The 27,400-nt window shown below is 41.5% G+C and overlaps 1 non-coding gene across 1 annotated transcript; it reads right to left on the minus strand.

Annotated features, from left to right (window-relative positions):
* Positions 1-15,254: 15,254 nt before the first annotated feature.
* On the minus strand, positions 15,255-15,361 carry LOC136401947 (U6 spliceosomal RNA). Its single transcript, XR_010750869.1, has one exon. It is a non-coding gene; the product is annotated as a U6 spliceosomal RNA (small nuclear RNA).
* Positions 15,362-27,400: the final 12,039 nt, after the last annotated feature.

Below are 27,400 nucleotides of genomic sequence, written 5' to 3' on the forward strand. Positions count from 1 at the left end.
TTGCCACTTTGGTTTCTGTAGAATAAAAATGCCAGTGAACTATAAAAAACAAAGTATAGAATAAAGGGCCTTGGATGAGTTGGGTGAGAGCTCCACCAACTTCTGGCACCAACCCAACAGCATGCAGAAGGGTAAAGTAAGCAAAATACAGCACAGTGCAACTAATATCCAAGAAAGTTAGAAGCAGAAAAATCTGTGCATTTACAGCATCCTCACATGAGAGCAATTACACCCCCCCCCCCCTTTCCAGCACACATTTGGTAGCATTCTGAGAGCCTGCCCATTTGCCCGGTGAAGCACTTTCGGTGGCTTGAGGTCACAGAGCGCTGACTCTATTTTATTCATTTTTTCAATTCTGATATGTACTGTGTCAACCCATCATGGCTCTCATAAATAGTCATTTTCTTTTAAATTATAGGTCAATTTTCTACATCCTCTCTGATTTTCTCTTTCTCTCAATATGGCAGCTGAGAAAAAAAAAAAAGGATATTAAAAATGATGAAGGACCAAATAGATGGAGAGGATAATATGGCATTTGTGAGTTTCGTCTATTTTTATCAAAGTGTGGCTCTGTAAGGTGGAATCTCATGAGTCCATCTATTATCAACTGCTTTATATAAGATGTTTTCTCTTGAAAAACAGTACGAATTGCTATTTCTCCTGCAATCTGGCACTCTCTAAAAACCCAGATTAGCTTTCACCCTAAGACCATGCTGCTTGTACTAAGTTATACATGAAAATATATTTCAGGCTTGTAGACTAGGTTCAGAAGTGTGGAATGTGGAAATTAAAGAGGTCCCCTAAGCAGGCTGAGTGTGAAGGATGGAGCACTCAGAAGGCATGGTGGGTAAAAGGTGAGGCATTGAGACAGTGAGGGTCTAGGTGGGCAGGCAGAGTTGAACATCCTGGACGTACAGTGTCAGGGGCCTGGGAGGATACAGAAGGATTGAACATGGATAACTGAGGCCATGGACAACAAATGGTAGATGATACTGGAGTCAGGAGCCTCACCCTGCATAATGGAAGGCCTAGACATTAGTTATGAGGTTGAGGTGCCTGAGCAATGGTGAGAGCTACTGGGCAATCAGATCTCACAAATGTTCTATTTAACCCTGCACAACCACTCTAGGTAAATCTTTTCCCTGTGTGCCAAGAGGAGAGAACTAAATGTCAGGGAAGTTCAGTGAATTGCCTGGTCATGCATTTAAGAAAGTGACTTAGCCCTGGCCATTTGGCTCAGTGGTAGAGCGTCGGCCAGGCGTGCAGGAGTCCCAGATTCGATTCCCGGCCAGGGCACACAGGAGAAGCTCATCTGCTTCTCCACCCCTCCCCCTCTCCTTCCTCTCTGTCTCTCTCTTCCCCTCTCACAGCCAAGGCTCCATTGGAGCAAAAAGATGGCCCAGGAGCTGGGGATGGCTCCATGGCCTCTGCCCCAGGCGCTAGAGTGGCTCTGGTCTCAACAGAGCGATGCCCCAGATGGGCAGAGCATCGCCCCCTGGTGGGCATGCCGGGTGGATCCCGGTCAGGCGCATGTGGGAGTCTGTCTGACTGTCTCCCCGTTTCCAGCTTCAGAAAAAAGAAAAAGAAAAAGAAAGTGACTTAGACCAGACATCATCCAAGTCCATTCAAATATACTCAACAGCCTGACTGTTTTTCCAGCTTCATCAAGACTGACAGGGTATAGCATTGAGGTCTTCTTAGGCAGCATCTGGTCCAAGCCAGATCTAGAGCCTGCAGGGTTCATCAAAATGTGATCTGTGAACCTTCTTCAATAAGAACCACTCTAGCAGCTTATAAAAGAAATATTAACTTCTAGAACTCTTTTTGAATATTATCTAATTTAGAAAGTCTGGAGTGAATTTCAAGAATTTTCATTTTTCTTAGAACTCTTGATCCAGATTGACCAAAGAGAGTGCTCCATTAGTTTGGCCACCGCAACTGAATTATGGTTGAACATAAGACTTAGGCAAGGCTAATAGATATCTTCTCTGGGTTGATATATGTACACTTTGAAGAACACAATATTCTTTCCATGGATAGTGCTAAGCTTTGAAGTTGTGAGCTGTGTTGGCTGGGGTTCATCTTGTCCACCATATAGAAGGAGTTTCCCTAAAGAAAGCTGCAAGTAAGAAATAAGTTTTTCGGCCCTGGCCGGTTGGCTCAGAGGTAGAGCGTCAGCCTAGCGTGCGGAGGACCCGGGTTCGATTCCCGGCCAGGGCACACAGGAGAAGTACCCATTTGCTTCTCCACCCCTCCGCCGCGCTTTCCTCTCTGTCTCTCTCTTCCCCTCCCGCAGCCAAGGCTCCATTGGAGCAAAGATGGCCCGGGCGCTGGGGATGACTCTGTGGCCTCTGCCCCAGGCGCTAGAGTGGCTCTGGTCGCAACATGGCGACGCCCAGGATGGGCAGAGCATCGCCCCCTGGTGGGCAGAGCGGTGCCCCTGGTGGGCGTGCCGGGTGGATCCCGGTCGGGCGCATGCGGGAGTCTGTCTGACTGTCTCTCCCTGTTTCCAGCTTCAGAAAAATGAAAAAAAAAAAAAGAAATAAGTTTTTCAGCCCTTGGATGAACTTACAGCTAAAATCTTCCTTGAATCTTCTCATTCTTTGTACCTGTGCTCCATTTTTACTTCTTTTCTTAAACTAGTTTTAGTTGGGTAGCTGCCACTTGCAACTAGGTGACCTAGCTAGAGTTTAGAGGTTTACATTAATGCAGTCAGATTTAAAGTGTGTGGGGCATCTAACTTCCCTAAGCTCATCCGTGGGCTTCAGAGCAGAGGGTCTAAATTGTATGTTGTTTTCTTGTACTTCTTGATCCTTAAACTTTCCTCAGCTAAGTCTGTCCATTTGCATGACTTCTTCCTTCACATCTCTCTTTTCCCAGTAAACTCCTGTTCATTTTATAAGACTCAAATGAGCCATTGATTTTGGAAAGATTTGCTTGTAATCTTGAGTATGGCTGAGGTTCCAGTATTACAAGTTCTCACAGTACCCCAACAATTCCCAGTAGCAATATTTTGTATATTTAGCTCACGATTCAATTTATTATTCATTTAATTTTTTTTTATTTTATTTTTTAAGTGAGAAGAGGGGAGATAGAGAGACAGACTCCCGCATGTGTCCCAACCAGGATCTACCTGGCAACCTCTATGGGGCTGATGCTCAAATCAACCAAGCTATACTCAGTGCCCCGGGCTGACACTCAAACTGATCAGGCCACTGGCTGCAAGAGGGAAGGAGAGAGAGAAGGGGGAGAAAGAGAGGAAGAAAAGCAGACGGTCACTTCTCATGTATGCCTTGACGGGGGATCAAACCGGAATGTCCCTACATGGGGCCGACACTCTATCCACTGAGCAAACCAGCCAGGGCCCTATTCAATTTATTGAGAGAGAGAAAATAAATATAGGTGAAGAAAATATGTCAAGGATAAAAATTTAAGTCACTTCTTGAATTAATTTTTAGGCTTAACTCAACGCAATGCATCTTTTAAGTGATAAAATTATTCTAAAATTCATTTAGAAGAATGAGAAAAAAATAGCTTAAAATTTTCAACAATAAAAAGAAATAAGGGAAGATTAACTTTATAAAATATGTAAAAATATTAAAGCTATAAATGTTAGAATATTGCTAAAAAATTTTTAGTGCCTTTTCAGTACATTTATTATACAATTCTTCAACAAGGACTCACCTGAGTTGTATTTATTTGGTGCAACCTAATTCTCATGCAGAATCCTATCTGAAAGGCAGTCTGAAAAGGGTTGTGTTGGCTTTCCAGGCTATGCAGAAAAGAAAGGCAAACTGGAAGGAAAGAAGAATAATGCTGAGCACCAACCAACCATACCTTCTACCACAACACATATCTAGACTTAGAATTATTTTTATTGACTTTGTAATTATTTTTATTATTTTATTAACTTTCTCTTGGGAAGGGCAACTCCTCTCTGCACCACTACCATTTCCAAACATAGTAAAAATGAGAATCATATCTCTTGTTTATTATTATATCCATAGTGCCAAACTCAATAAATGTCTCTTAGATGAAAATTCAAGGGTACCCATTGTGCTTTAAATTATTACTTCTTATAGTAGTGACCCAACATTTTAAGAGAAACAAGAACAAGCTAGACTGGATCACAAGAAGATGGCCTTGATGATGAGTAACTATCAGTACCATATCACGTAACGAATCAAATGGCAAGTATTTTAGCTGAAAATAAGAACTCAAGAAAAATAAGAGTTCTGACTTCAAAAATTTGATAGTCTGTCACATGGAAGAATAGACTGGTTTTGTTGCTTCAGAGAGTAGAGCTAAAGCCAATATACAGATATGATAGGGAGGCAGAATTCAAATCAGTCTCAGGAAGAATTGCTGCCTCACAAAGCCATGGGCAATGGTGAGTGTCTTCCCATGGGAAATGGCCCTTTCCAGAGATGTGGTTCCTAGACCACTGGGGCGGGGGAATGACTTCTTAGGGCTCTAGGACCTTAGACTAAACTAGAAGTAGACACATTTCTTCCAAATTCTTGTTGAAATGCCCAATTATGCAAATGTTAATGTTCCATTTGTTTAGGACTAAAACGAGTTATTCATGCCCTTTCGACCATGACCAAATCTTTAAACAATTTCTCAGCTATAGCGTAGCTGAACTGTAGATATAAAAATACAGCAGGCAGCCTGACCAGGTGGTGGCACAATGGATAGAGCCTCGGACTGGGATGCGGAGGACCCAGGTTCGAGACCCCCGAGGTAGCCAGCCTGAGTGCGAGCTCATCTGGTTTGAGCAAAGCTCACCAGCTTGAGCCCAAGGTCACTGGCTCCAACAAGAGGTCACTCCGTCTGCTGTAGCCCCCTGGTCAAGGCACATATGAGAAAGCAATCAATGAACAACTAAGGTGTCATAATGAAGAATTGATGCTTCTCATCTCTCTCCCTTCCTGTCTGTCTGTCCCTCTCTCTGACTCTCTCTGTCTCACACACACACACACACACACACAAAAGAAATACAGCAGCCTATTCATCATCACACCTTCCAGTCACCCTGACTAAGTAGGGTTGTCATTTGACGCTCCACTGCGGCTCTCCACATAGTATTAGCAACGCATTTGCAATTATGTCAACCCCACACTTTCCTAGTAGGAGGCTAATATTCTCCTGACCTTAAAAGCAAGCAGAAACACAGACACATAAAGTAATTTTCACAAGGTCACTGCAAAATAGATAAAGCCTCTGGGACTGAGCACATGCTGAATTCCCCAGCCACAAGCCCCCACCGCTGCCCTGCCCAAGCCTGGGCTAAGAGTATGGATGCTTTTAAACAGGTAAAGTAGTAAGTGTAATTTTCTCAAAAATTCTTTTTTAAATAAAGAAACTCAGAAGCACAATTCTTTGACAGGATGTTTATTTTGTAGTACAATGCCTGGGTTCTAATGACTCTGTCCTTGTTTTATAAGCTATCAGAAGCGAAGTGCTTTGCGAGGAAGTTTCTAATAAATCCGCGTAAATGTGGTATTTTAGTGGAGAAGCTGACGGTGCCGATTCCTCCCATGGAGTGCTTCACCCGTGATGGAACTGAATAGGGAACGTTTCACAGAAGGATGCTTATACGAAGGGACACTCAGTTTGTAGCTATATGTGCACTTCCATCTGCCGGTTCATGAATTATTCAACCAACATGAAACAGCACTGCTTGAGGGTGGGTTTCTTTTTAAAATAATAAAATTTAAATGAGCTCAATTCCCTGAAATAACTTAAAAAAGGAAATACATCAGTGCCTCCAACACAGGCAAAGCTGGCCAAAGGCTGCATTTATCATCACCAGCTTTGCAGGGTTTAAAAAAAACAAAACTGAAGGGAGATGGTTCTCAAAGGAAAAAAAAAGTATTTTGCTTTAAGAAGGAGAGGTCAGGGCCCTGTCATCAGGTGTTGACCAGAGAAAATAGTAAATTACCCTGGCAGCACGGAGCTTTCTAACGTGGCGGGAGGGGGAGGGCCATCCGAGGACCTAGCCTTCTGCGCTGGAGGTCATGCTGAAGTTGGGTTGAACGTCTTAGCGCAGGGGCTTGGATGGGTGGTGATGGGCCAGCTGCCTCTCCCTTCACACCGCCTGTAATCCCATCCGCATCCGCCTCGCACAACTTCAAACCACCAGTGCCCCTGCCCTGATTTCCGCTGCCCCCTCTGTCCCTGTTCTGCCCTCTCCCTGCTTCCGCCTCTCTCCTGCCTCTCTCCGATGTCTTCCCTGCCCTGATTTCCGCTACCCCCCCCCCCCCCCCCCCCCCCCGTCCCTGCCGTCCCTGTTCTGCCCTCTCCCTGCTTCCGCCTCTCTCCGATGTCTTCCCTGCCCTGATTTCCGCTACCCCCCCCGCCCGCCCCCCCCCCCCGCCCGCCCCCCCCCCCCCCCCCCCCCCGTCCCTGCCGTCCCTGTTCTGCCCTCTCCCTGCTTCCGCCTCTCTCCGATGTCTTCCCTCACTGCCTCTGTTCCTGGGGGCCAGGCTTTCCTAAAGAAGGGACTGCAGACTGGACTCTGTTGAACCCCCTTTGCCACTCCCTCCTCACTTCTCCAGCTTTCCCTCTGTGTCCATCTCCTCTCCATTCCCCTTTGTTATTTTTCCTCACTTTTATTTTATTCTCATAAAAACATTCACCAGATTTACCCTCTGAACAAATGTGTGAGTGTGTAATACAGTACTGTTAACCACAGATACCATGTTGTACAGCTGATCTTTACAACTCAGTATACATGGTGATTAACTGAAACTTTATGCCCACTGATTAGTAACCCCCACGCCCCACCCTCACCCTCCCGCTCCTGACAACCAACATCACAGTCTTTGATTCTGTGAATTTGACCATGTAAGATGCCTCACGGTAAGTAAAAACATGCCTTATTTGTCTTTCTATGACTGGCTTTTTTCACTTAGCATAATGTCCTCAAGGCTCATCCACGTTGTTGCGTAATAGGAATCCCTCCCTGCAGCCCGTGACTCTTAGCCTTCCCCCTACCCACACATATCATTATGCCCTCCCCCTTGCTTATATTCACCCTGGTCCTCCATCTGCCTGTCTTTGGCCTTTATCCAACCATACCTTGACTTTTATCTCTGCACCCAGCTTTCTTTCCTATTGGCTCTGCTCCTGTTGTAAGTCAATCATCTCGTCTCTCTCAAGCCAATAGGATCTTTCCTCTATCTAGTGTTCTGTCTGCTCGGATCCCCTACTAACTCCACATCTGCTGCCATTGCCCCTTTGCTCTCTGTCCCTAGCCTGTGTCCACATAAACTACCAACTCCCAGTTGTCTGCTCTTTCTGAACTCCATTCCTATCTCCTCTACTGAACTCCATCCCCAAATCTGTCTCCTTTAATGCACTGACTCCTCACCGACTTCTCTTTCCTCTCCCTTTATCATTTCAAGTCTGTCTGCTTTACCAGCTGCACTTCCCTCACCCCACCCACCATACAGAAATTTTGGATCAGTGTTAAAATTCCTGAGAATTAAAATCTCTATTGTCAGCACACTGACTGAAGCTGACCACCACCACCATGGAATACACTTATATAAGAGAACAAATATTAAAGTCTACCAGGTAATTTAGTGTAAATATTGTACATTATAATTATGATGATGATTAGTAGTAGTCATTTTTAAAGTTTGAATTCACTGGGCAGATCAGTAGTTCTTCTAGACAGCTGCCCAGGGACCCCTTTCCTTGGGTCACCAAATTGCTTGGGAAATGGATCCTGTCAATAGATTCATTGAATGAAATTACTGATTGCATTTCCAGGGCAGTAAAATCCAGAACATAGTTTTTGGTAACATATTCTCAAGAAGGAATTTTACCCAAGATTTACTAATGATGGGTAGATTTCAAATATACATATCTTAAGTGAGAGGAAGGGAGACAGAGAGACAGACTCTCGCATCTTCCCCAACCAGTATCCACCTGGCAAACCCCCTACTGGGGATGCTCTGCTCATCTAAGGCCATTGCTTGGCAACCAAGCTGTTTTTAGCACCTGAGGCAGAGGTTCCATAGCACCCTGGGCCAGCATGTTCAAATCAATTGAGCCATAGCTGAGGAGAGGGAGAGAGAGAGAGAGAGAAAAGGAGGGGGAGGGTGGAGAAGCAGATGGTTGCTTCTCCTGTGTGCCCTGACCAGGAATTGAACCCTGGACATCCACAGTCTGGGCCAACACTCTACCACTGAACCAAACAGCCAAGTCCTCAAATATATTTTGGTTCCAGCAACTGAAGTACTTGCATCAATAGCAACAATTGCAGCATAATTGTTGCTTGTATAACATTGTAACCTGAAGACATCATGACTTACTGGAAAAATGCACCTACAGCTCTCTCATGATGTGCATTGTTCTGTTTTCTAGGTGACCCAGGACAAAGTACATTACAGGTTCCTCATTTTTTTAACTTTTTCCATCACGTTCTGAATATACCCTGATTCATTTTTTCTCAAATGACTCAGGGTCCAAGTAGAAATTGAAAAACTGAAAAAATAAGTTCTTAAAGGTTATATTCTTCATTATGAATTTTATTATTTGTTATCAAAGCTAGGAAAATGAGAGAAAGGCATTTGGTTTTTAGAACTTAACAAAGGCCTTTGAATGCTTTTGTATCTGTGTGAATGGATGACACAGAGTTTCTTAAAATAATTCCTATGCTTACTACACCAGATGGACACAGTATAGCTCTGTCTCTTCTCTGTTCTACTTTAGTTATTTTTAAACAATGCTGAGACTCACATAACCTTGCTCATTGGTCCACACGCTCATTCCTACTCCCACTAATGTTTTGGGTCCCAGTGTGTCACACTCTTTAGGTGCCTCTTCAGTCCCCAGAGGCTGTGGAGGAGCCATGGACTTTGTGCAGCTCCACGGAATGGCTCAAGTGTGGGTCCTGGACAAGGGTGGTGAATGAATGAAGGGCCCTGGGCTTCCACCTCCTCCTTTGTCTCACGTGATTAGCTCTGACCACTCAGAGCTGCTCTGAGGGTTAAGGAGGGTTCAGGTAACCCTTGTGAAGAGATGGGGTGCTTCAGGCACAGGGTCACCTCATCCCCACCCTTGTTCAGACCCACACTCACTCACTGCTCCACCAGCTGCAACTGGTAAAATGTCTGATATTCCATTTAAAAAAAAAAGAAAAGGAAAAAGGCATTGTAAACATTTATTCAAATCTGAACTATATTATTTAACATTGGTAGCTTTATCCTGAAATAATTTTCCTTGGAGGAGAATAAATAATAGATTTTTTTCTCATGGATATTTAAATCTCTCTGATATGTTAATGACCTCAGAAAGCAGCACCCCATGGAGAGGAGAGCAGGGAAGAGTGAGTCCTGGGTCTGTCCCTTTCCGGTCCCTTTCTGGGGGGGGCAGCACACTGCCACTGGGCCGGTGAACGTTGTCTCTCGCCTCAAAAATTATTTCCAAACATTTTGAAGTTGATTGTGCATATTACACAAAGGTGAAGTCTTTCAGGAATAATTACAACTTGAAAAATCAGAATGATATATATCTTTAAAGTCACAAAATACAATCTACACAGTATCAACTAGCAGCCTTTCAAAGACACAAGCTCAGAGTATGCAAAACACCTTACAAGAATAAGAAACTTAGATTGGAATCACAAATACACATTTATCAAGGGGCAGTTCATTAAAATATTAATTCTGTGCATTTTTTGTCTGTTTTCTTTGCTATGTTTGCTTATTTTCTGTTTTTTTTTGTTGTTGTTGTTGTTTTTTGTTTTTTTGTTTTGTTTTGGGTTTTTTTGCCTAAGTAAGAATCAGAGAGAATGAGAAGTATCTACCTTTCTCCTACAATCCTGACCTTGGTGAGAAACAAGGATATAAGTCCAAAAAATCTGTGACTTCCTTTACTCCCTGCAAAGAATTAAAATATTTTTGAATGTCTGCTTTCTAGAGCTGGTGGGTGAGGAATGGAGGTCTATGTGGTTTGGGGTGGGGGTGAAGAATGACCCAAACTGAGCTTTCTCTGACCAGAAAAGCAGATAAGGTCTGCTGGAGGAGCAGGGACCCTTCCTACCTGGGCAGGTGGCCTTGAGTGGAGGGAGAACAGGAAAAGAACCATTTCCTCAGCATTCTGGGGAGAGGGCAGGACTCCTGGAAAGGGAATATTCATCTGGTAAACCTAGGCAGGCTAGGCCCTGGGCAGGGACCCTCAAACTTTAGCAGAAACCTCTCTGCCCCTCTGTTGATAAGACCAGCAGAACCATCTGGCTTCTATATGCTGCCATTAGAATCAGCAGTGACCAGGATGACCAAGGACAAGGGCACTCGTCATTTAAGACCAGGCCTGAATTACACTGCATGGACCTCTGAATGGCGCTGGTGAGACTGGTGGCAGGGGAAGGAATCTAGAAATGAGTGAGATTGAATTTCCCACCATTACAGCAAGATGGAAATTTGAAAAATATTACATTTTATTTAAAGGCTGAAAAAAAATGTCACATTTTGTATCCTAATATTGAAATAAAATACTTATCTCTCTCTGTCTGTGTGTGTGTGTGTGTGTGTGTGTGTTCCATTCCAAATTATCAGATTACAAACCAAAAGTCCAATTCTAATAACTCAATAGTTTGAAACTATGAACACATTCCCTTATAGAACAATATTATGCATAGAAAGTAGATAATCAGAATGGTCTTCAAAGATTTCATTTAATCTAACATTAAAATTATCATAAACCTATAATATTATATATTGACAATGGAAAATATTATAACAATATGATAAATAAAAGAAAAAAGTTGGAGTGAACCTTACTTTTTTTCTCTATTGTGAGTGCTGGCACTTGACGAGAAGCAGGTAGTTAGGAGTTGGGTTTGTTACGTCTAATTTGCTCAAGAAGGTAGTGAACAACTTTCAGGTTAGGTGTTCTGCAGCTAAGTCACCAGATGGTGACATTGGCCTGATGCTGTTTGGCCGCTACATCATGAAGGTCGCAGAAGCGACGTCTGTGGCAGGTATGACGGAGCGCTTGTCTCGGGGGCGAGAAGCAGTGCCCATCCTGTGTCCTGCACAGGACTTGTCATGCCCTCCTCTTGGGAACTTTGTATGACCTATTTTAGTCACATGCGCTGAGATGCCACATACTGTTTTACCACTGGAGACTGTACCCAGCGCTGAACTTCCACCTGGTTAAGCTTTCAGGGTAAGTGGGCAACCATCTGGCTAAGAGACACTTTAGGCAAGTCCCCTGCCAAAAAAAAAAACCCACCCCCACCAGTTATACAGAGTATAAGAGATACAAGTATTAATGTCTTTGGATCAAGGTCCGTGGCAGAATGCATATATTTTCAGGGACGGGTAATTCCTTTTTAAGGATATGACTTATTATCTTATTTTCACATAGAATGAAAATCAGAAAATATGCATAAGTTTTATGACCAAATACCAATGTGTTACAGAGGGAGAATTTTCTTCCTGTAGTTAAAAATATTATAAAACTGCCAATTACATTCCATACAGAAAACATCTCTTTCCCATCTAAACAATACTAAAATGGTGAGGAGGTCCCACGGCAGTACCACCCACTAAAAGGCACCGTTCTCAGCTAGAGACACAGGAAGCCTCCCAACCTCTAAGATGGGGCCCAGCTTACCACAGCAATGCGGATTACAATGGTTCCTCTGTCTCTGTCCCTGGAGATGAAACATAACACCCCCGCAGGAGCAAAATAAAGGAGCCATTTTGAGAAACTGGGTGCACACGAATGGAGAGGGAAGAGGATAAGGAAGATGGGAAAAGTCACATGAGGCTCTTACTTCAGACTTCACCCCGTGTCCAATTATTCTCCAGTCAGAACTCCTGTCTCCCGTCATAAATCATCTTATATCTTAATGTTTACATAAATAACCGTACAGCTTCTTGATGCGGATTAACATATTGCCTTGCCAAATTTGAGATTCTACAAATAAGCCCTTATCTTGAGCTATATTATTCATGCCTTCACTCAAATTTTGGAGCGATTCTCCTAAAGGTTTCTTTGGAGCTTCAAACAAATAATTAGCCTCTTGTCGCATTATTCTAAGACTCACCAAAGTCCTGATGCTGGAGTCCAGATAACAAGGAGGGCAGAGGCACAATGAGAGTGAAGTCTCTGGGCTAACGGAAAGGAGATGGTTTAGTTTAGGGCTTGTATTTGTTTGCTAAGTTTGTATAACTACAAACTGGGGGCTTAAAACAACAGATATTGCCCTGGCTGGTTGGCTCAGTGGTAGAGCGTCGGCCTGGCGTGCAGAAGTCCCAGGTTCGATTCCCAGCCAGGGCACACAGGAGAAGCGCCCATCTGCTTCTCCACCCCTCCCCCTCTCCTTCCTCTCTGTCTCTCTCTTCCCCTCCCGCAGCCAAGGCTCCATTGGAGCAAAGATGGCCCGGGCGCTGGGGATGGCTCCTTGGCCTCTGCCCCAGGCGCTAGAGTGGCTCTGGTCGCAACAGAGCCACGTCCCAGAGGGGCAGAGCATCGCCCCCTGGTGGGCGTGCCAGGTGGATCTCGGTCGGGCGCATGCGGGAGTCTGTCTGACTGTCTCTCCCTGTTTCCAGCTTCAGAAAAATACAACCCCCCCCAAAAAAAAAAAACAAACAGATATGTGTTGTCTCACAGTTCTGGGGGCTAGAAGTCTGAGATCAAGGTGTCAGCAGGGCCATGCTTTCCCTGAAACCTGCAGGGTAGGATCCTCCCTTGCCTCGTCCCAGGTTATGGTGGTTGTCAGAAATCCTGGTTTGGTCTGGAAGGATTGTTTAGCATGCATAGTGAAAAGTCAGTTTAAGTTTATCCCCAGCTGGTCAAATACCAAATTATATTTGTGCCATGTCTTTTAGATTAAGGCACTTTATGTTTCCTTTTGAAAGTAAATTTTTGAAATGTTGACATCTAAATGGAAGTCACAGACTTAGTAAGTTTAACTAGAAATCAGAAACACTGCACTAAAATTTTAGCTTTATTATTGGTTGTGGGCCTCTAAAAAGATATGCCCGGGTCTTACTCCCCTGAACCTGTCAATGTTACCTTATTGGAAAAAGACTCTTGGCAGTTGTCATTAAATTTGGGGGTTTGAGATGAGGTGATCATCCTTGGGCTTGGATTTCTTGGCTCCAAAACTGTGTGGGAATAAATTTCTGTTACATAACCCACGTAGTTTATGGTGATTTATTGTGACAGCCACAGGAAACTAATACACAGTCATTTCCTTGTGTGGTTTTGAAAGAAGCAGAGGTTCAAATTCTGTAGTGTCAGTTCTGATGGCCCAAGATTAGGTTTAAAGACTTTCCCACAATTCAGCTTTTTAAAATCGCATAATCAGACTCCTGTGCATATGAGATATGTTACCTGTTGCAAACAAACACAAATTAAAGGCTAATACAATAAGATTCATTCATTCTAGAAATATTTATGGAACACCTACTAACTTTTCAAGGTGCTAAGGACAGCCATGAATACAGTCTCTGTCTTCATGAAGCTTAGTCTCAAGTTGGGGGCCCCAGAAAATAAGCAAATAGACATGCAAAAACATATACATCGGCAGAGATAGATGCATTGGAAGAGTGGGATAAGGGAATAGAGTGATGGAGGTAGGATGCTAGGAGCTACTTTAAGTTGGATGGTCACAGAAGGCCATGAACAATGCTAGAGAAAGTCGTTGCCAGGTAAAGAGAACAGCAAGTGAGAAGGCAGAGGCAGATATGAATGATCTCATGTGAGAAATACCGAGGCTCCTGTGGCTAGAGTGGCCCAAGCCAAGGGGAGGGGTCAGAGGTGACAGTGATAGGATTTTAAGCACAATAAGGGCTTTGGATCTATTCTCAGTGTGGTGGGGTGGGGAGTCAGTCTCTGTCTCTGCAGCACGAGTCATTCACAGATAATTATTCCTTCTTGCCCAGAAGCTCGCCTCCACCCAACTGTGGAGACAGCGGTGAGTTACCAGTTCCCAAGTCTGTGCGCCTGCCGCACCTGGACGTGACGCGGTGCCCTTGGGTCCCATGTCTCAGAAACCTTTCAAGAGGCTCATTTATTTTCAGCAGGGGTCTGAAGAAGCCCAATTGTTAAGTGCAATTCCTTTTTATCTACTGATTGGAGGGTTATTTAGCAGCTGGGAGCCAGAACAAAAATGACGAGTCAGGCTTTGAATCCATTTTCTTAGAACCTAAAATGCTCTAAATGAATGCTTTATGGAACTCAAGAGAGAGTAAGATAAAACAGATTACATCTGGAACATGAAGCTTTGATGTTTTTCACAAGTTCAGCACTGTTAGTTCTAGAGGCATAAGAGTGGAAAGGCTGCAACACGCAATGCTAGTCCCCACTACTGGTCTCACGGCGGGTAGTCCAAACCCCTTCTGACATGGCAACTTAACCCAATCCGACAGGTCTCAGAGGAAAAACTTCCCATCTTTCCTCTAACCCTTTAATCAAATTATGTCTACAAATAGAAAACTTGCATTAGCGCATTTATTCAGCATTCAGTCAATGTTTAGTAAGCACTTAACACACTCAGACACAAATCAATCAATTAGGTAGGCTCCTGTTGCAATTCTAGTTGTACAAAAAACTTCCTTGAGGGGAAAAAATTATTTATGTTGTCTCATTTGGGTTAAAAGATAAATTAATTTTTTAAAGATACATTATTTTTAATTGTTCAGTTTATGGTTAAATCAGTGGTCAACTTTCGAACAGTCTTTTAATTTTCTATGACTATTTCTATTCAGAGCAGAAAATGAGTTTAAATATTGTTAATCTGTTTAATCTGCATACATTTCCAATTATTTCTATGAAGCCATTTAATTTCAGGATGGCCAGAGTAGGGCCATTTTGGGGAGAGGCCAAGTTTTCACCTAAGTCAGCAAATTATTGAGCAGTAGAATTTAAAGAAAGAATCCTCATGAAATGCAGCTATTTCTGTTTAAGGGCTTGAATCTGAATTCTGGCTCTTTTTTTGTATTAATGACTAATAATAATAACTACTATTTAGTCTGTTTCTGAAGCCATTTAGATATATCACTGAATTTGTTTCTTCTCCTACTTCGGTTCTCAGAACAACTCCATGGCGATCCAATCATCAGACTGGCTCTATCATGTACGTATCTGTGTGTGGGTGATACGTCCTTCTCAATGTGTGCACACAGAAAGGTGTTCCTCAACGACCTCCTTATTCATGTGCAGTCTAGTTTTCTTCTCTACTTACTCACCCTTACTGGGGAAGCATTCAACTTTTCTCTCTCTCTCTTAATATGGAGTGCTTCATGAATTTGCATGTCATCCTTGCGCAGGGATCATGCAAATCTTCTCCGTATCCTTCCAATTTTAGTATATGTGCTGCCGGAACGAGCACAGGAAGCAGTCAACTTTTCATAGAAACAGTTGCTTTTTGCACTCAAATATCATCAGTTTAACATATTTATCTAAATCTTGTTATAAAGGGACAAGTACAATAATTTTAGTTTCAGGCTTAGTGGCAAGCACAATGGGCTCTTACGATCAGAGAGACAGCCTAACAAATGGAGTGAGTATGCGAACTTCCTGGTTGGGTGTTGGGCACTCTGTGGATATCTATCAGAAGGCTGACTGGGGTGGCATGGGGGGTACTGTCAGTTAATCCAGCAAGCCAGTTCAGAGAAGTCATTTATGAGTCTCACATAAATGAGAGACTCATTTATTTTCTTTGTTTGCTCCACCTGCAGGGGTTTGGCTTCTTGAAACACCACATCCCTCCCAGAATTTCAGAGTCTCTATGGGGTATTTCATGTTTTAATGAAGAAGTTTCATCAGTTAACACACATACACAACAAAAACACAAATCATGTATCTATAGCTTGAGAGTTTATTATGGAGTAAACACATCCATGTAACCAGATAAAAGGAACGAAATATTACTGACACCCTAGAAGATTCCCTGTACTTTACATCAACACCCCCTCCCTAGTTCCCGGAGGTAGGCACTATTCCTTTTAGTTTACCTATTATTCATCTATATATGGAGTTCTTAATTTAAGTTACTAAAATTTTCAGTTTATCAAATTTCTTTTTTTTTTTTTTTTTTTTTTTTTGTGTGTGTGTATTTTTCTGAAGTTAGAAGCCGGGAGGCAGTCAGACAGACTACATGTGCCCAACTGGGAGGGATTCACCCGGTATGCCCACTAGGGGGCGATGCTCTTCCCATTGGGGGCATTGCTCCGTTTCCACAGGAGCCATTCTGGTGCCTGAGGCAGAGGCCATAGAGCCATCCTCAGTGCCCAGGCCAACTTTGCTCCGGTGGAGCCTTGGCTGCGGGAGGGGAAGAGAGAGACAGAGAGGAAGGAGAGGGGGAGGGGTGGAGAAGCAGATGGGCGCCTCTCCTGTGTGCCCTGGCTGGGAATCAAATCTGGGATTTGCACACGTCTGGCTGACACTCTACCGCTGAGCCAACCAGCCAGGGCCTCTTTCTATTTTTTAAATATCGTCTTCTACGCCTCTACTAAAATCTTTGAACTCATTAATCATAGATATTTTAAATTCTGTATGGGAAGGACTCCAAAACCTAGATCTTCTAGGAGTCAGTTTGTATTTTTTGTTTTTTTTTTCTCTTGACATTTAGCCATTTCATCTTTCTTGTTACTGAATGTCAGATATTGGGCTTTTAAAAAATATATCTGGAAGATGACGTCAGAGTAATGGCGGGGTAAGAAGCGATACCGATAAATCTCCCCCAAAACTCAACAAGATCTTCAACCAGAAACAGAAAAACCTATACTTGGAGCTTCCAGATGCTTCGCAATACACCCAAAGGTATGATTGAGTGAAAAATTGGCTAAATATATAACCAAACCCCGAAGGAAATAGGGAGTAAGAAATGCTCCGCCTTCCTCACTAACCTAAACAGGGCGGCTTTCTCTGGTAACTGTGAATATAGAAACTGAGGCGGGCAAAGGGGGTGAATACATCCAGGCCGTGAAACAAACGGCCGAACCAGGCTGTGGCACGGAGATCCAAGCCGAGGAAAATCTGATCCTGTGGCAACCCGGGCAATACAAGCTAACACTCGCGCCAAACCCAAACAAAGAAAGACAAGCGGCGCGGCCATTTTACCCGGTCTCCTGGCTGGTGCGCAGTTAGTGGGCGAGAGATTTCTTCCTAGGCCCCGGGAGTCAGTGCCCGTGTTGCCCCACGGAGAGGCAGGGTCAGAGGCCTTTCTGTGGGCCGAGGGCAGAGTCTCTGGGCAGCCCCAGCGCCCTGGGAAAGCCACGCACGGGAGGGAGTGAGAACTAATTCCAATGGTGGAGATTTTCCGTGCCTGAGGGTGTTTCACTCAGAGGGAAAGCGGCTGGCCTCATATCCGGGTTTGCGCGCGCAGATAGGGAGTGAGCGATTCCTCCGAGTGCCTCGGCAGTGCGCGCTCGTGTTATCGCACAGAGGGGCAGAGTCAGGGGCCTTTGTGTGGGCCAAAGCGGAATCTCGGGCCGCCCCAGCGCCTTGCAAAAGCCGCGCACGGGGACGGAGCGAGACTCAATACCAACGCTGCAACTTTTCCCTGCGGTTGGGGGTTTCACTCAGAGCGTGAGACTGCTGGCTGGATATCCTGGTCTGCGCGGGCAGCCAGTGAGTGAGAGTTTCATCCAAGCGCCCCAGAAGTGGGCACCCGCTTGTGTTACCGGACAGAGTGGCAGAGCCAGAGGTCTTTGAATGGCCGGAAAGCCCGCCTGATTATGCTAGCAGCTCTGACTGACTGAGCCTTACCCAGAGCCCTGTGCTGAGTGGAAATAGAGTGGGGAGTTGCCAGCTCTTTGAGCCTCTTACTATCCAGGCAGAGGCAGCAGCAACCCCACAGCTGGATTATCAGGCTACTAATTGAGGAAGGAAAGACTAGGAGAAAGGCTCTAGGAACACGGACTCTCTCACTGTCGGAGCCTATAAATGCTAATAGCCTAGACTGCCAACGAGACTAAAGCACAATACATGACATTGCCATAGAGACTTATCAACTGCAAACCTCCACCTGAGCGTGGCAAAGGGGCAAAACCCGGGGTACAGAGTCACCGACCAGGAAGAGGGAGAGAAAAGAAAAAGCAAGAAGATAACCTCTCAAAATCAAGAATAATCTGCAGACTTTATAACCTATCCCATTTTATTATATTTGTTCGTTTGTTTCTCTTATCTTCATTCTTGATACTTTTTTTTTCCTCCTCCAATTTGGCCGATTAACTCTCTACCGGTCTTACTCTCTCCTCTCCTTGAACTACACTACCCATAAGTGTTACATCTCCCATTATCTTTTCTCTTCTCTTCCTTTCTCTCTATGAGGGTTGCACTCCAAAACCCTTAACTCTCTCTCTCTCTCCCCTTTCTTTTTTCTTCTTTTAGTGGTTCCCTCTTTTTTTTCTCTCTCTCTCTCTTTCTTTTCTCCCTCTATATTAGTTTCTTCCTTTCTCCTTTACATCTCCTCTCACTCAAACCTCAATAACAAACAAATTATCTTATCTGGGACTCAAACTTATGTTTGTGGCATTCTGGGGGTTTTTTACTTCACCTTTTTAACTCACGAGCAGTGCTCCCATCCCTGGCTCTCCATATTATCTAGTTCTTGTTCCACTAAATACAATAGTAATTTTTTAATTTGTCCCCCCATTTTTCTGTTTTCCTCTTAATCCTCTCATCATAACTCTTAGACAACCAACACCTAAAAGCAAATCATTTTATTCTTGACCCAAATTTTTTCCTTATTTGCTTTTTGTGGGTCCATACGCTCTTTTTTTTTTTTTTTTTTTTTTTTTGTTTTGTTTTGTTTTGTTTGCCCCTTTATTACTTTTCCCCAATTCAGGCCCTCCATCACAGGCATTGTTTGTTATAATTCACAGTCCACCACAAGATTTTAACAAGAAAGAGGGGAGAGGAGAGGAGAGGAAAAAAGGAGGGGGGGAATAATTTCCTTTTTTTTTTTTTTTTTAATTTTTATTTTATTTTATTTTTCTTTATTTCATTCTTAATTTTTTTAAAAAAAAACAATTTTTTTCGATTTTTTTTATTATTTTTTTTTAAACTTTTTATTCTTTATTAAATCTCATTAATACTATCAACAAAACTACCCTCAGATGCCATTAAGGAAGAGAAAATCGAATATCATGGATACAAAAGAAAGAGAGGTAACACAGCTAGATGAGGAAAAATCTATGGAGAAAAAATTTAATATATTGGAAACCTTGGAGCTAAATGACAGAGAATTCAAGATAGAAATCCTAAAAATCCTCCAAGATATACAAGAAAACACAGAAAGGCAATTTAGGGAGCTCAGAAAACAACTCAATGAACACAAAGAATATATGTCCAAGGAAATTGAAACTATAAAAACAAATCAAACAGAGATGAAAAACTCAATTCACGAGCTGAAAAACGAAGTAACAAGCTTAGCTAATAGAACAGGTCAGATAGAAGAGAGGATTAGTGAAATAGAAGACAAGCAACTTGAGGCACAACAGAGAGAAGAAGAAAGAGACTCAAAAATTAAAAAAAATGAGATAGCCCTACAAGAATTATCTGACTCCATCAAAAAGAATAACATAAGAATAATAGGTATATCAGAGGGAGAAGAGAGAGAAAATGGAATGGAGAACATACTCAAACAAATAATAGATGAGAACTTCCCAAGCCTGTGGAAAGAACTAAAGCCTCAAGTTCAAGAAGCAAACAGAACTCCAAGTTTTCTTAACCCCAACAAACCTACTCCAAGGCATATCATAATGAAATTGACACAAACCAACAGCAAAGAAAAAATTCTCAAGGCAGCCAGGGAAAAGAAGAATACAACATATAAAGGAAGGCCCATTAGATTATCATCAGATTTCTCAGCAGAAACTCTACAAGCTAGAAGAGAATGGACCCCAATATTTAAAGTCCTGAAAGAGAGGAACTTTCAGCCACGAATACTATACCCATCAAAGCTATCCTTCAAATATGAAGGAGAAATAAAAACATTCACAGATACAGAAAAGATGAGGGAATTTATCATCAGAAAACCCCCACTCCAGGAATTACTAAAGGGGGTTCTCCAATCAGATACAAAGAACAAAAAAAAACAGAGCCACAAGTAAAAGCTCCAAGAAGAACACAATAAAACCAAATTTAAACTGTGACAACAACAAAAAGAAAGAGGGGGAGAAGATGGAGATTAACAGTAGCAAAGGACGATGGAGTGCAAAAGTACTCACAAAATAGTTCGCTACAATGAACAGGGTAGGGACCCTTTTCATTATTCAAAGGTAACCACCATTGAAAAAACCACCACAGAAGCACATGAGATAAAAAAGATAGCAACAGTGGAAAGATGTATGGAATACAACCAAATAAAAACAAAAGATAGAAAAACAAAAGAGAAGGATCAAACAAGACACAAAACTAACAGAAAGCAAGATATAAAATGGCAATAGGGAACCCACAAGTATCAATAATTACACTAAATGTAAACGGATTAAACTCACCAATAAAAAGGCACAGAGTAGCAGAATGGATTAAAAAAGAAAATCCAACTGTATGCTGCCTACAGGAAACTCATCTAAGTAACAAGGATAAAAACAAATTCAAAGTGAAAGGCTGGAAAACAATACTCCAAGCAAATAACATCCAAAAAAAAGCAGGTGTAGCAATACTCATATCGGATAATGCTGACTACAAGGCAGGAAAAGTACTCAGAGACAAAAATGGCCATTTCATAATGGCTAAGGGGACACTGAATCAAGAAGACATAACAATTCTTAATATATATGCACCAAACCAAGGAGCACCAAAATATATAAGACAGCTACTTATTGATCTTAAAACAAAAACTGACAAAAACACAATCATACTTGGAGACCTCAATACACCGCTGACGGCTCTAGATCGGTCATCCAAACAGAGAATCAACAAAGACATAGTGGCCTTAAACAAAACACTAGAGCACCTGGATATGATAGACATCTACAGGACATTTCATCCCAAAGTGACTGAGTATACATTTTTCTCCAGTGTACATGGATCATTCTCAAGAATTGACCATATCTTGGGCCACAAACACAACATCAGCAAATTCAGAAAAATTGAAGTTGTACCAAGCATATTTTCTGATCATAAAGCCTTGAAACTAGAATTCAACTGCAAAAAAGAGGAAAAAAATCCCACAAAAATGTGGAAACTAAACAACATACTTTTAAAAAATGAATGGGTCAAAGAAGAAATAAGTACAGAGATCAAAAGATATATACAGACTAATGAAAATGACAATACGACATATCAGAATCTATGGGATGCAGCAAAAGCAGTGATAAGAGGGAAGTTCATATCACTTCAGGCATATATGAACAAACAAGAGAGAGCCCAAGTGAACCACTTAACTTCCCACCTTAAGGAACTAGAAAAAGAAGAACAAAGACAACCCAAAACCAGCCGAAGAAAGGAGATAATAAAAATCAGAGCAGAAATAAATGAATTAGAGAACAGAAAAACTATAGAAAAAATTAATAGAACAAGGAGCTGGTTCTTTGAAAAGATCAACAAAATTGACAAACCCTTGGCAAGACTTACCAAGGAAAAAAGAGAAAGAACTCATATAAACAAAATCCAAAATGAAAGAGGAGAAATCACCACGGACACCGTAGATATACAAAGAATTATTGTAGAATACTATGAAAAACTTTATGCCACTAAATTCAACAACCTAGAAGAAATGGATATATTCCTAGAAAAATACAACCTTCCTAGACTGAGTCAAGAAGAAGCAGAAAGCCTAAACAGACCTATCAGTAGAGAAGAAATAGAAAAAACCATTAAAAACCTCCCCAAAAATAAAAGTCCAGGCCCAGACGGCTATACCAGCGAATTTTATCAAACATTCAAAGAAGACTTGGTTCCTATTCTACTCAAAGTCTTCCAAAAAATTGAAGAAGAAGCAATACTTCCAAACACATTTTACGAAGCCAACATAACCCTCATACCAAAACCAGGCAAGGATGGCACAAAAAAAGAAAACTACAGACCAATATCTCTAATGAATACAGATGCTAAAATACTAAACAAAATACTAGCAAATCGAATACAACAACATATTAAAAAAATAATACATCATGATCAAGTGGGATTCATCCCAGAATCTCAAGGATGGTTCAACATACGTAAAACGGTTAATGTAATACACCATATCAACAAAACAAAGAACAAAAACCACATGATCTTATCAATAGACGCAGAAAAGGCTTTTGATAAAATACAACACAATTTTATGTTTAAGACTCTCAACAAAATGGGTATAGAAGGAAAATATCTCAACATGATAAAGGCCATATATGATAAACCATCAGCTAACATCATATTAAATGGCACTAAACTGAAGGCTTTCCCCCTTAAATCAGGAACAAGACAGGGTTGTCCACTCTCTCCACTCTTATTTAATGTGGTACTAGAGGTTCTAGCCAGAGCAATCAGACAAGACAAAGAAATAAAAGGCATCCATATCGGAAAAGAAGAAGTAAAGGTATCACTTTTTGCAGATGATATGATACTATACATCGAAAACCCAAAGAATCCACAAAAAGACTACTAGAAACAATAAGCCAATACAGTAAGGTCGCAGGATACAAAATTAACATACAGAAGTCAATAGCCTTTCTATATGCCAACAATGAAACAACTGAGAAGGAACTCAAAAGAACAATCCCCTTCACGATTGCAACAAAAAAAATAAAATACTTAGGAATAAACATAACAAAGAATGTAAAGGACTTATATAATGAAAACTATAAACCATTGTTAAGGGAAATCGAAAAAGATATAATGAGATGGAAGAATATACCTTGTTCTTGGCTAGGAAGAATAAATATAATCAAGATGGCTATATTACCCAAAGCAATATACAAATTTAATGCAATTCCCATCAAACTTCCAATGACATTTTTTAAAGAAATAGAGCAAAAAATCATCAGATTTATATGGAACTATAAAAAACCCCGAATAGCCAAAGCAATCCTAAAGAAAAAGAATGAAGCTGGGGGCATTTCAATACCTGACTTCAAACTCTATTATAGGGCCACGACAATCAAAACAGCATGGTATTGGCAGAAAAATAGACACTCAGACCAATGGAACAGAATAGAAAGTCCAGAAATAAAACCACATATATATAGTCAAATAATTTTTGATAAAGGGGCCAACAACACACAATGGAGAAAAGAAAGCCTCTTCAATAAATGGTGCTGGGAAAACTGGAAAGCCACATGCAAAAGAATGAAACTGGACTACAGTCTCTCCCCCTGTACAAAAATTAACTCAAAATGGATCAAAGATCTAAACATAAGACCTGAAACAATTAAGTACATAGAAGAAGACATAGGTACTCAACTCAGGGACCTGGGTTTTAAAGAGCATTTTATGAATTTGACTCCAATGGCAAGAGAAGTGAAGGCAAAAATTAATGAATGGGACTACATCAGACTAAGAAGTTTTTGCTCAGCAAGAGAAACTGATAACAAAATAAACAGAAAGCCAACTAAATGGGAAATGATTTTTTCAAACGACAGCTCAGATAAGGGCCTAATATCCAAAATATACAAAGAACTCATAAAACTCAACAACAAACAAACAAACAATCCAATAAAAAAATGGGAAGAGGATATGAATAGACACTTCTCCCAGGAAGAAATACAAATGGCCAACAGATATATGAAAAGATGCTCATCTTCTTTAGCTATTAGAGAAATGCAAATCAAAACGGCAATGAGATACCACCTCACACCTGTTCGATTAGCTGTTATTAGCAAGTCAGGTAACAGCAAATGTTGGAGAGGCTGTGGAGAAAAAGGAACCCTCATACACTGTTGGTGGGAATGTAAAGTAGTACAACCATTATGGAAGAAAGTATGGTGGTTCCTCAAAAAACTGAAAATAGAACTACCTTATGACCCAGCAATCCCTCTACTGGGTATATATCCCAAAAACTCAGAAACATTGATACGTAAAGACACATGCAGCCCCATGTTTATTGCAGCATTGTTCACAGTGGCCAGGACATGGAAACAACCAAAAAGCCCATCAATAGATGACTGGATAAAGAAGATGTGGCACATATACACTATGGAATACTACTCAGCCATAAGAAATGATGACATCGGAACATTTACAGCAAAATGGTGGGATCTTGATAACATGATACGAAGCGAAATAAGTAAATCAGAAAAAAACAGGAACTGTATTATTCCATACGTAGGTGAGACATAATAGTGAAACTAAGAGACATTTATAAGAGTGTGGTGGTTACGGGGGGGGGAGGGGGGAATGGGAGAGGGATAGGGGGTGGGGAGGGGCACAAAGAAAACAAGATAGAAGGTGACAGAGGACAATCTGACCTTGGGTGGTGGGTATGCAACATAATTGAACGACAAGATAACCTGGACTTGTTATCTTTGAATATATGTATCCTGATTTATTGATGTCACCCCATTAAAAAAATAAAATTATATAAAAAAAAAAATTTAGACAACAGAAATACACAAATAAAAAGTAACTTTTATTATCAAAAAATATATATATATATATCTGAATAAAATGCAAGATTCTCCATGGTGCTTTTCCTTTCGGCAACCAATTAAGGCGAGGACAAATCGCCTTCATCTCTCCGCAGATGGAACTAGTTCAAAGCTGAGTTCCATTGTCAGGGCGTCGCCACCTCCAGTTTCTCCTGCTCCTCGAGTCTGTGTTTCTTAGCTCCCTGCTGGTCATTTGGGTTTGTCTTCCCTCGTAGATTCTGAATCCATTGTTTTTTAAAACATCAGCGTCCTAAGACTAGTAGAAGTTCTGTCCCACAGCTCACCAGCGCTGCCTTGAATTGGCCAACACTGTGAGCGGCAGAGCTGGCTCAATATTGGGCTCACATTATCTCTGTTGGCTCAATGTTGGGCTCACATATTTTCTCTGTCTGGGATTTTGGCTCCCAAGCCATACCTACCTTGGTAAGTCTCTGCTGCTTTCAAGTAGATATCTTGTAATATTTTATCTAATATTTCTAATTGCTCTTGGCAGGAGCATACATCAACAAAAAGATGACAAAGGTATGTTGTTTAAATGCTTGTGGCTGTTTGTGGAATCTCAAGATTTTCCTAAAATTAAAGGTGTCTACTGTTTGAAACAGTTTTTCCACATTAAATGTACTTAAATTGAACCTGACCCATCATGTCAAGGCTCTGTCCTCAGTGGAGATGGAAAAATAAAAAGGAAAATTAGGTAACTGAGAGCAGAAACACTTATTTGGGAATTTCTTTTTATTTCTCATCAGAGAGTTCATTTCCAACTTACTTGCTTCAGTGCAATGACTGAAAATGATTAGGCTTCCGTGTTCAAGGAACGTCGGGGCTAAGGAGCTAGTCAGTCTCGCAACAGGCAGGCGAGATGTCCTTCCTTGTGCTGCTTGTGCCACTGTCATTACTGAAGCAAGTCACTGCTTGTTCCATTCTTGATCGGTGGCTTGACTAGCAACCTCTCTGGTGTGTGCCTTCAGGCACTCTACTAGCTACGCACTAGAAATGGCCTTGTATTTATCAAGTTCAAAGCAAAAACAGGACTTCATTCGAAACAAAAGTGCCAAGAAAGCACCTCACTGATATTTTTTTCTGTGCTTTGCTTTCTTCTTTTTCTGTACTTTTTTATCTCTGTCAACCAACTTTCTTTTAATTATTTGTTCTCACCAATGTGACAGAATTGGGTCATTCCAAATTCTATGCAGCAGATAAAACAGCTCTTGTACAAGCCAGAGAAGGGAAAGCCTTTGAATTCCAGGTGCTCTCAATAGAACAAAATTAACATTCAAGGCTGCACTTGGCTAGATAGTGTGCCTCTTTCAGTGAGCAGAAAAATTAGGGTGCTTATTTATAGCTCTTTGAAAAGAGCAGTGTCCATTTTTGACCAACAAAAGGGGGTTCTCTTTCCAACTTCACATATTTTTCTTGGAAACCAGTTCTTTCCTAAGTTAATATTGATTGCCAATTAAGGCACGTGCGTAAATTCAAATGTCAAGTGACATGACAAAATTGTTTAACATGGCAATAAAGTACAAGGATAATCAGTGTTATTGAATTTACATACTTTTATTGAGTCCTTATAATGTTCAAATCACTTTTCTAGAGGGTATGAATATGCAAAGATAAAATAATTCTTAATCGCAAGGGATTTATAATAACCTGAGGCCTAATGTAATTGAAATAATATGAGGAAACAAAGGGTTACAACACAGAATGGAAACAGATTTTTTTTGTTCAATAACAGAAAGGAAAGATGTAGGAAGTGGAACTTGAACAGAATATTAAAAGGTGGGTAGGATTTTACCAAACTCATCTTCAGAGTCACTTTCCCATGAAACAGTTCTCGATTCTTTCCCAAGGTACAACTGACCTCTCCACACACATACACACACACACACACACACACACACACACACACACACACACACCCTTTATGCCCTGCTCTTCTCTGAACATATCTACTCTATTAATGATAGCTTTTTTTAAATTTATTTTTTTACAAAGACAGAGAGTCATAGAGAGGGATAGACAGGGACAGACAGGAACGGAGAGAGAGGAGAAGCATCAATCATCAGTTTTTCGTGTGACACCTTAGTTGTTCATTGATTGCTTTCTCATATGTGCCTTGACCGTGGGCCTTCAGCAAACTGAGTAACATCTTGCTCGAGCCAGCGACCTTGGGTCCAAGCTGGTGAGCTTTTGCTCAAACCAGATGAGCCCGCGCTCAAGCTGGCGACCTCGGGATCTCGAACCTGGGTCTTCCGCATCCCAATCCAACGCTTTATCCACTGTACCACCGCCTGGTCAGGCTTAATGATAGTTTATTTGTTTATAATTATGTCTCATCTAATTATACTTAAGCCTCTTAAGGAGAATCCAGAACCTGCCATGGGCTTGAACTATTCCAGCCCAGAATAACACTTGTAAACATTTGTTTAATGAATTACATAGCTAATTAATTAATTAATGGAAAGAATAAAAAGGAGGCAGAGTAAAGATTCTAGTTTTAGAGTGCCTACTATTACGAGGTTGGGAACCCTAGGAAGCAGATTCTGATTATATATTTACCTGGGGAGCTTTTGTGAAAATACATTTTGTTATGGAAAATTTCAAACATTTACAAAGTACATGGCAGAACTAGCCCAGGCCTCATCAATACCTTCACATAATCCCTCCTTCTCCTCCACATCATGTTAGAATTTGGAAGTAAATTGGAGAGCTCTTTAGAAAATCCTGGTGCCTAGAGAGGTGGTTGGGGGTGGGAATTAGGCACCTTTGGTGTTTCTAAAGTGTACCAAGGATTGAGGCTATCTGGTCTAGACCTGCATGAACACCTGAGGTTCGAGTAGCAGAGTTAGCAA

This window comes from Saccopteryx leptura, chromosome 3, assembly GCF_036850995.1.
Source record: "Saccopteryx leptura isolate mSacLep1 chromosome 3, mSacLep1_pri_phased_curated, whole genome shotgun sequence".
Classification (NCBI taxonomy): domain Eukaryota; kingdom Metazoa; phylum Chordata; class Mammalia; order Chiroptera; family Emballonuridae; genus Saccopteryx; species Saccopteryx leptura.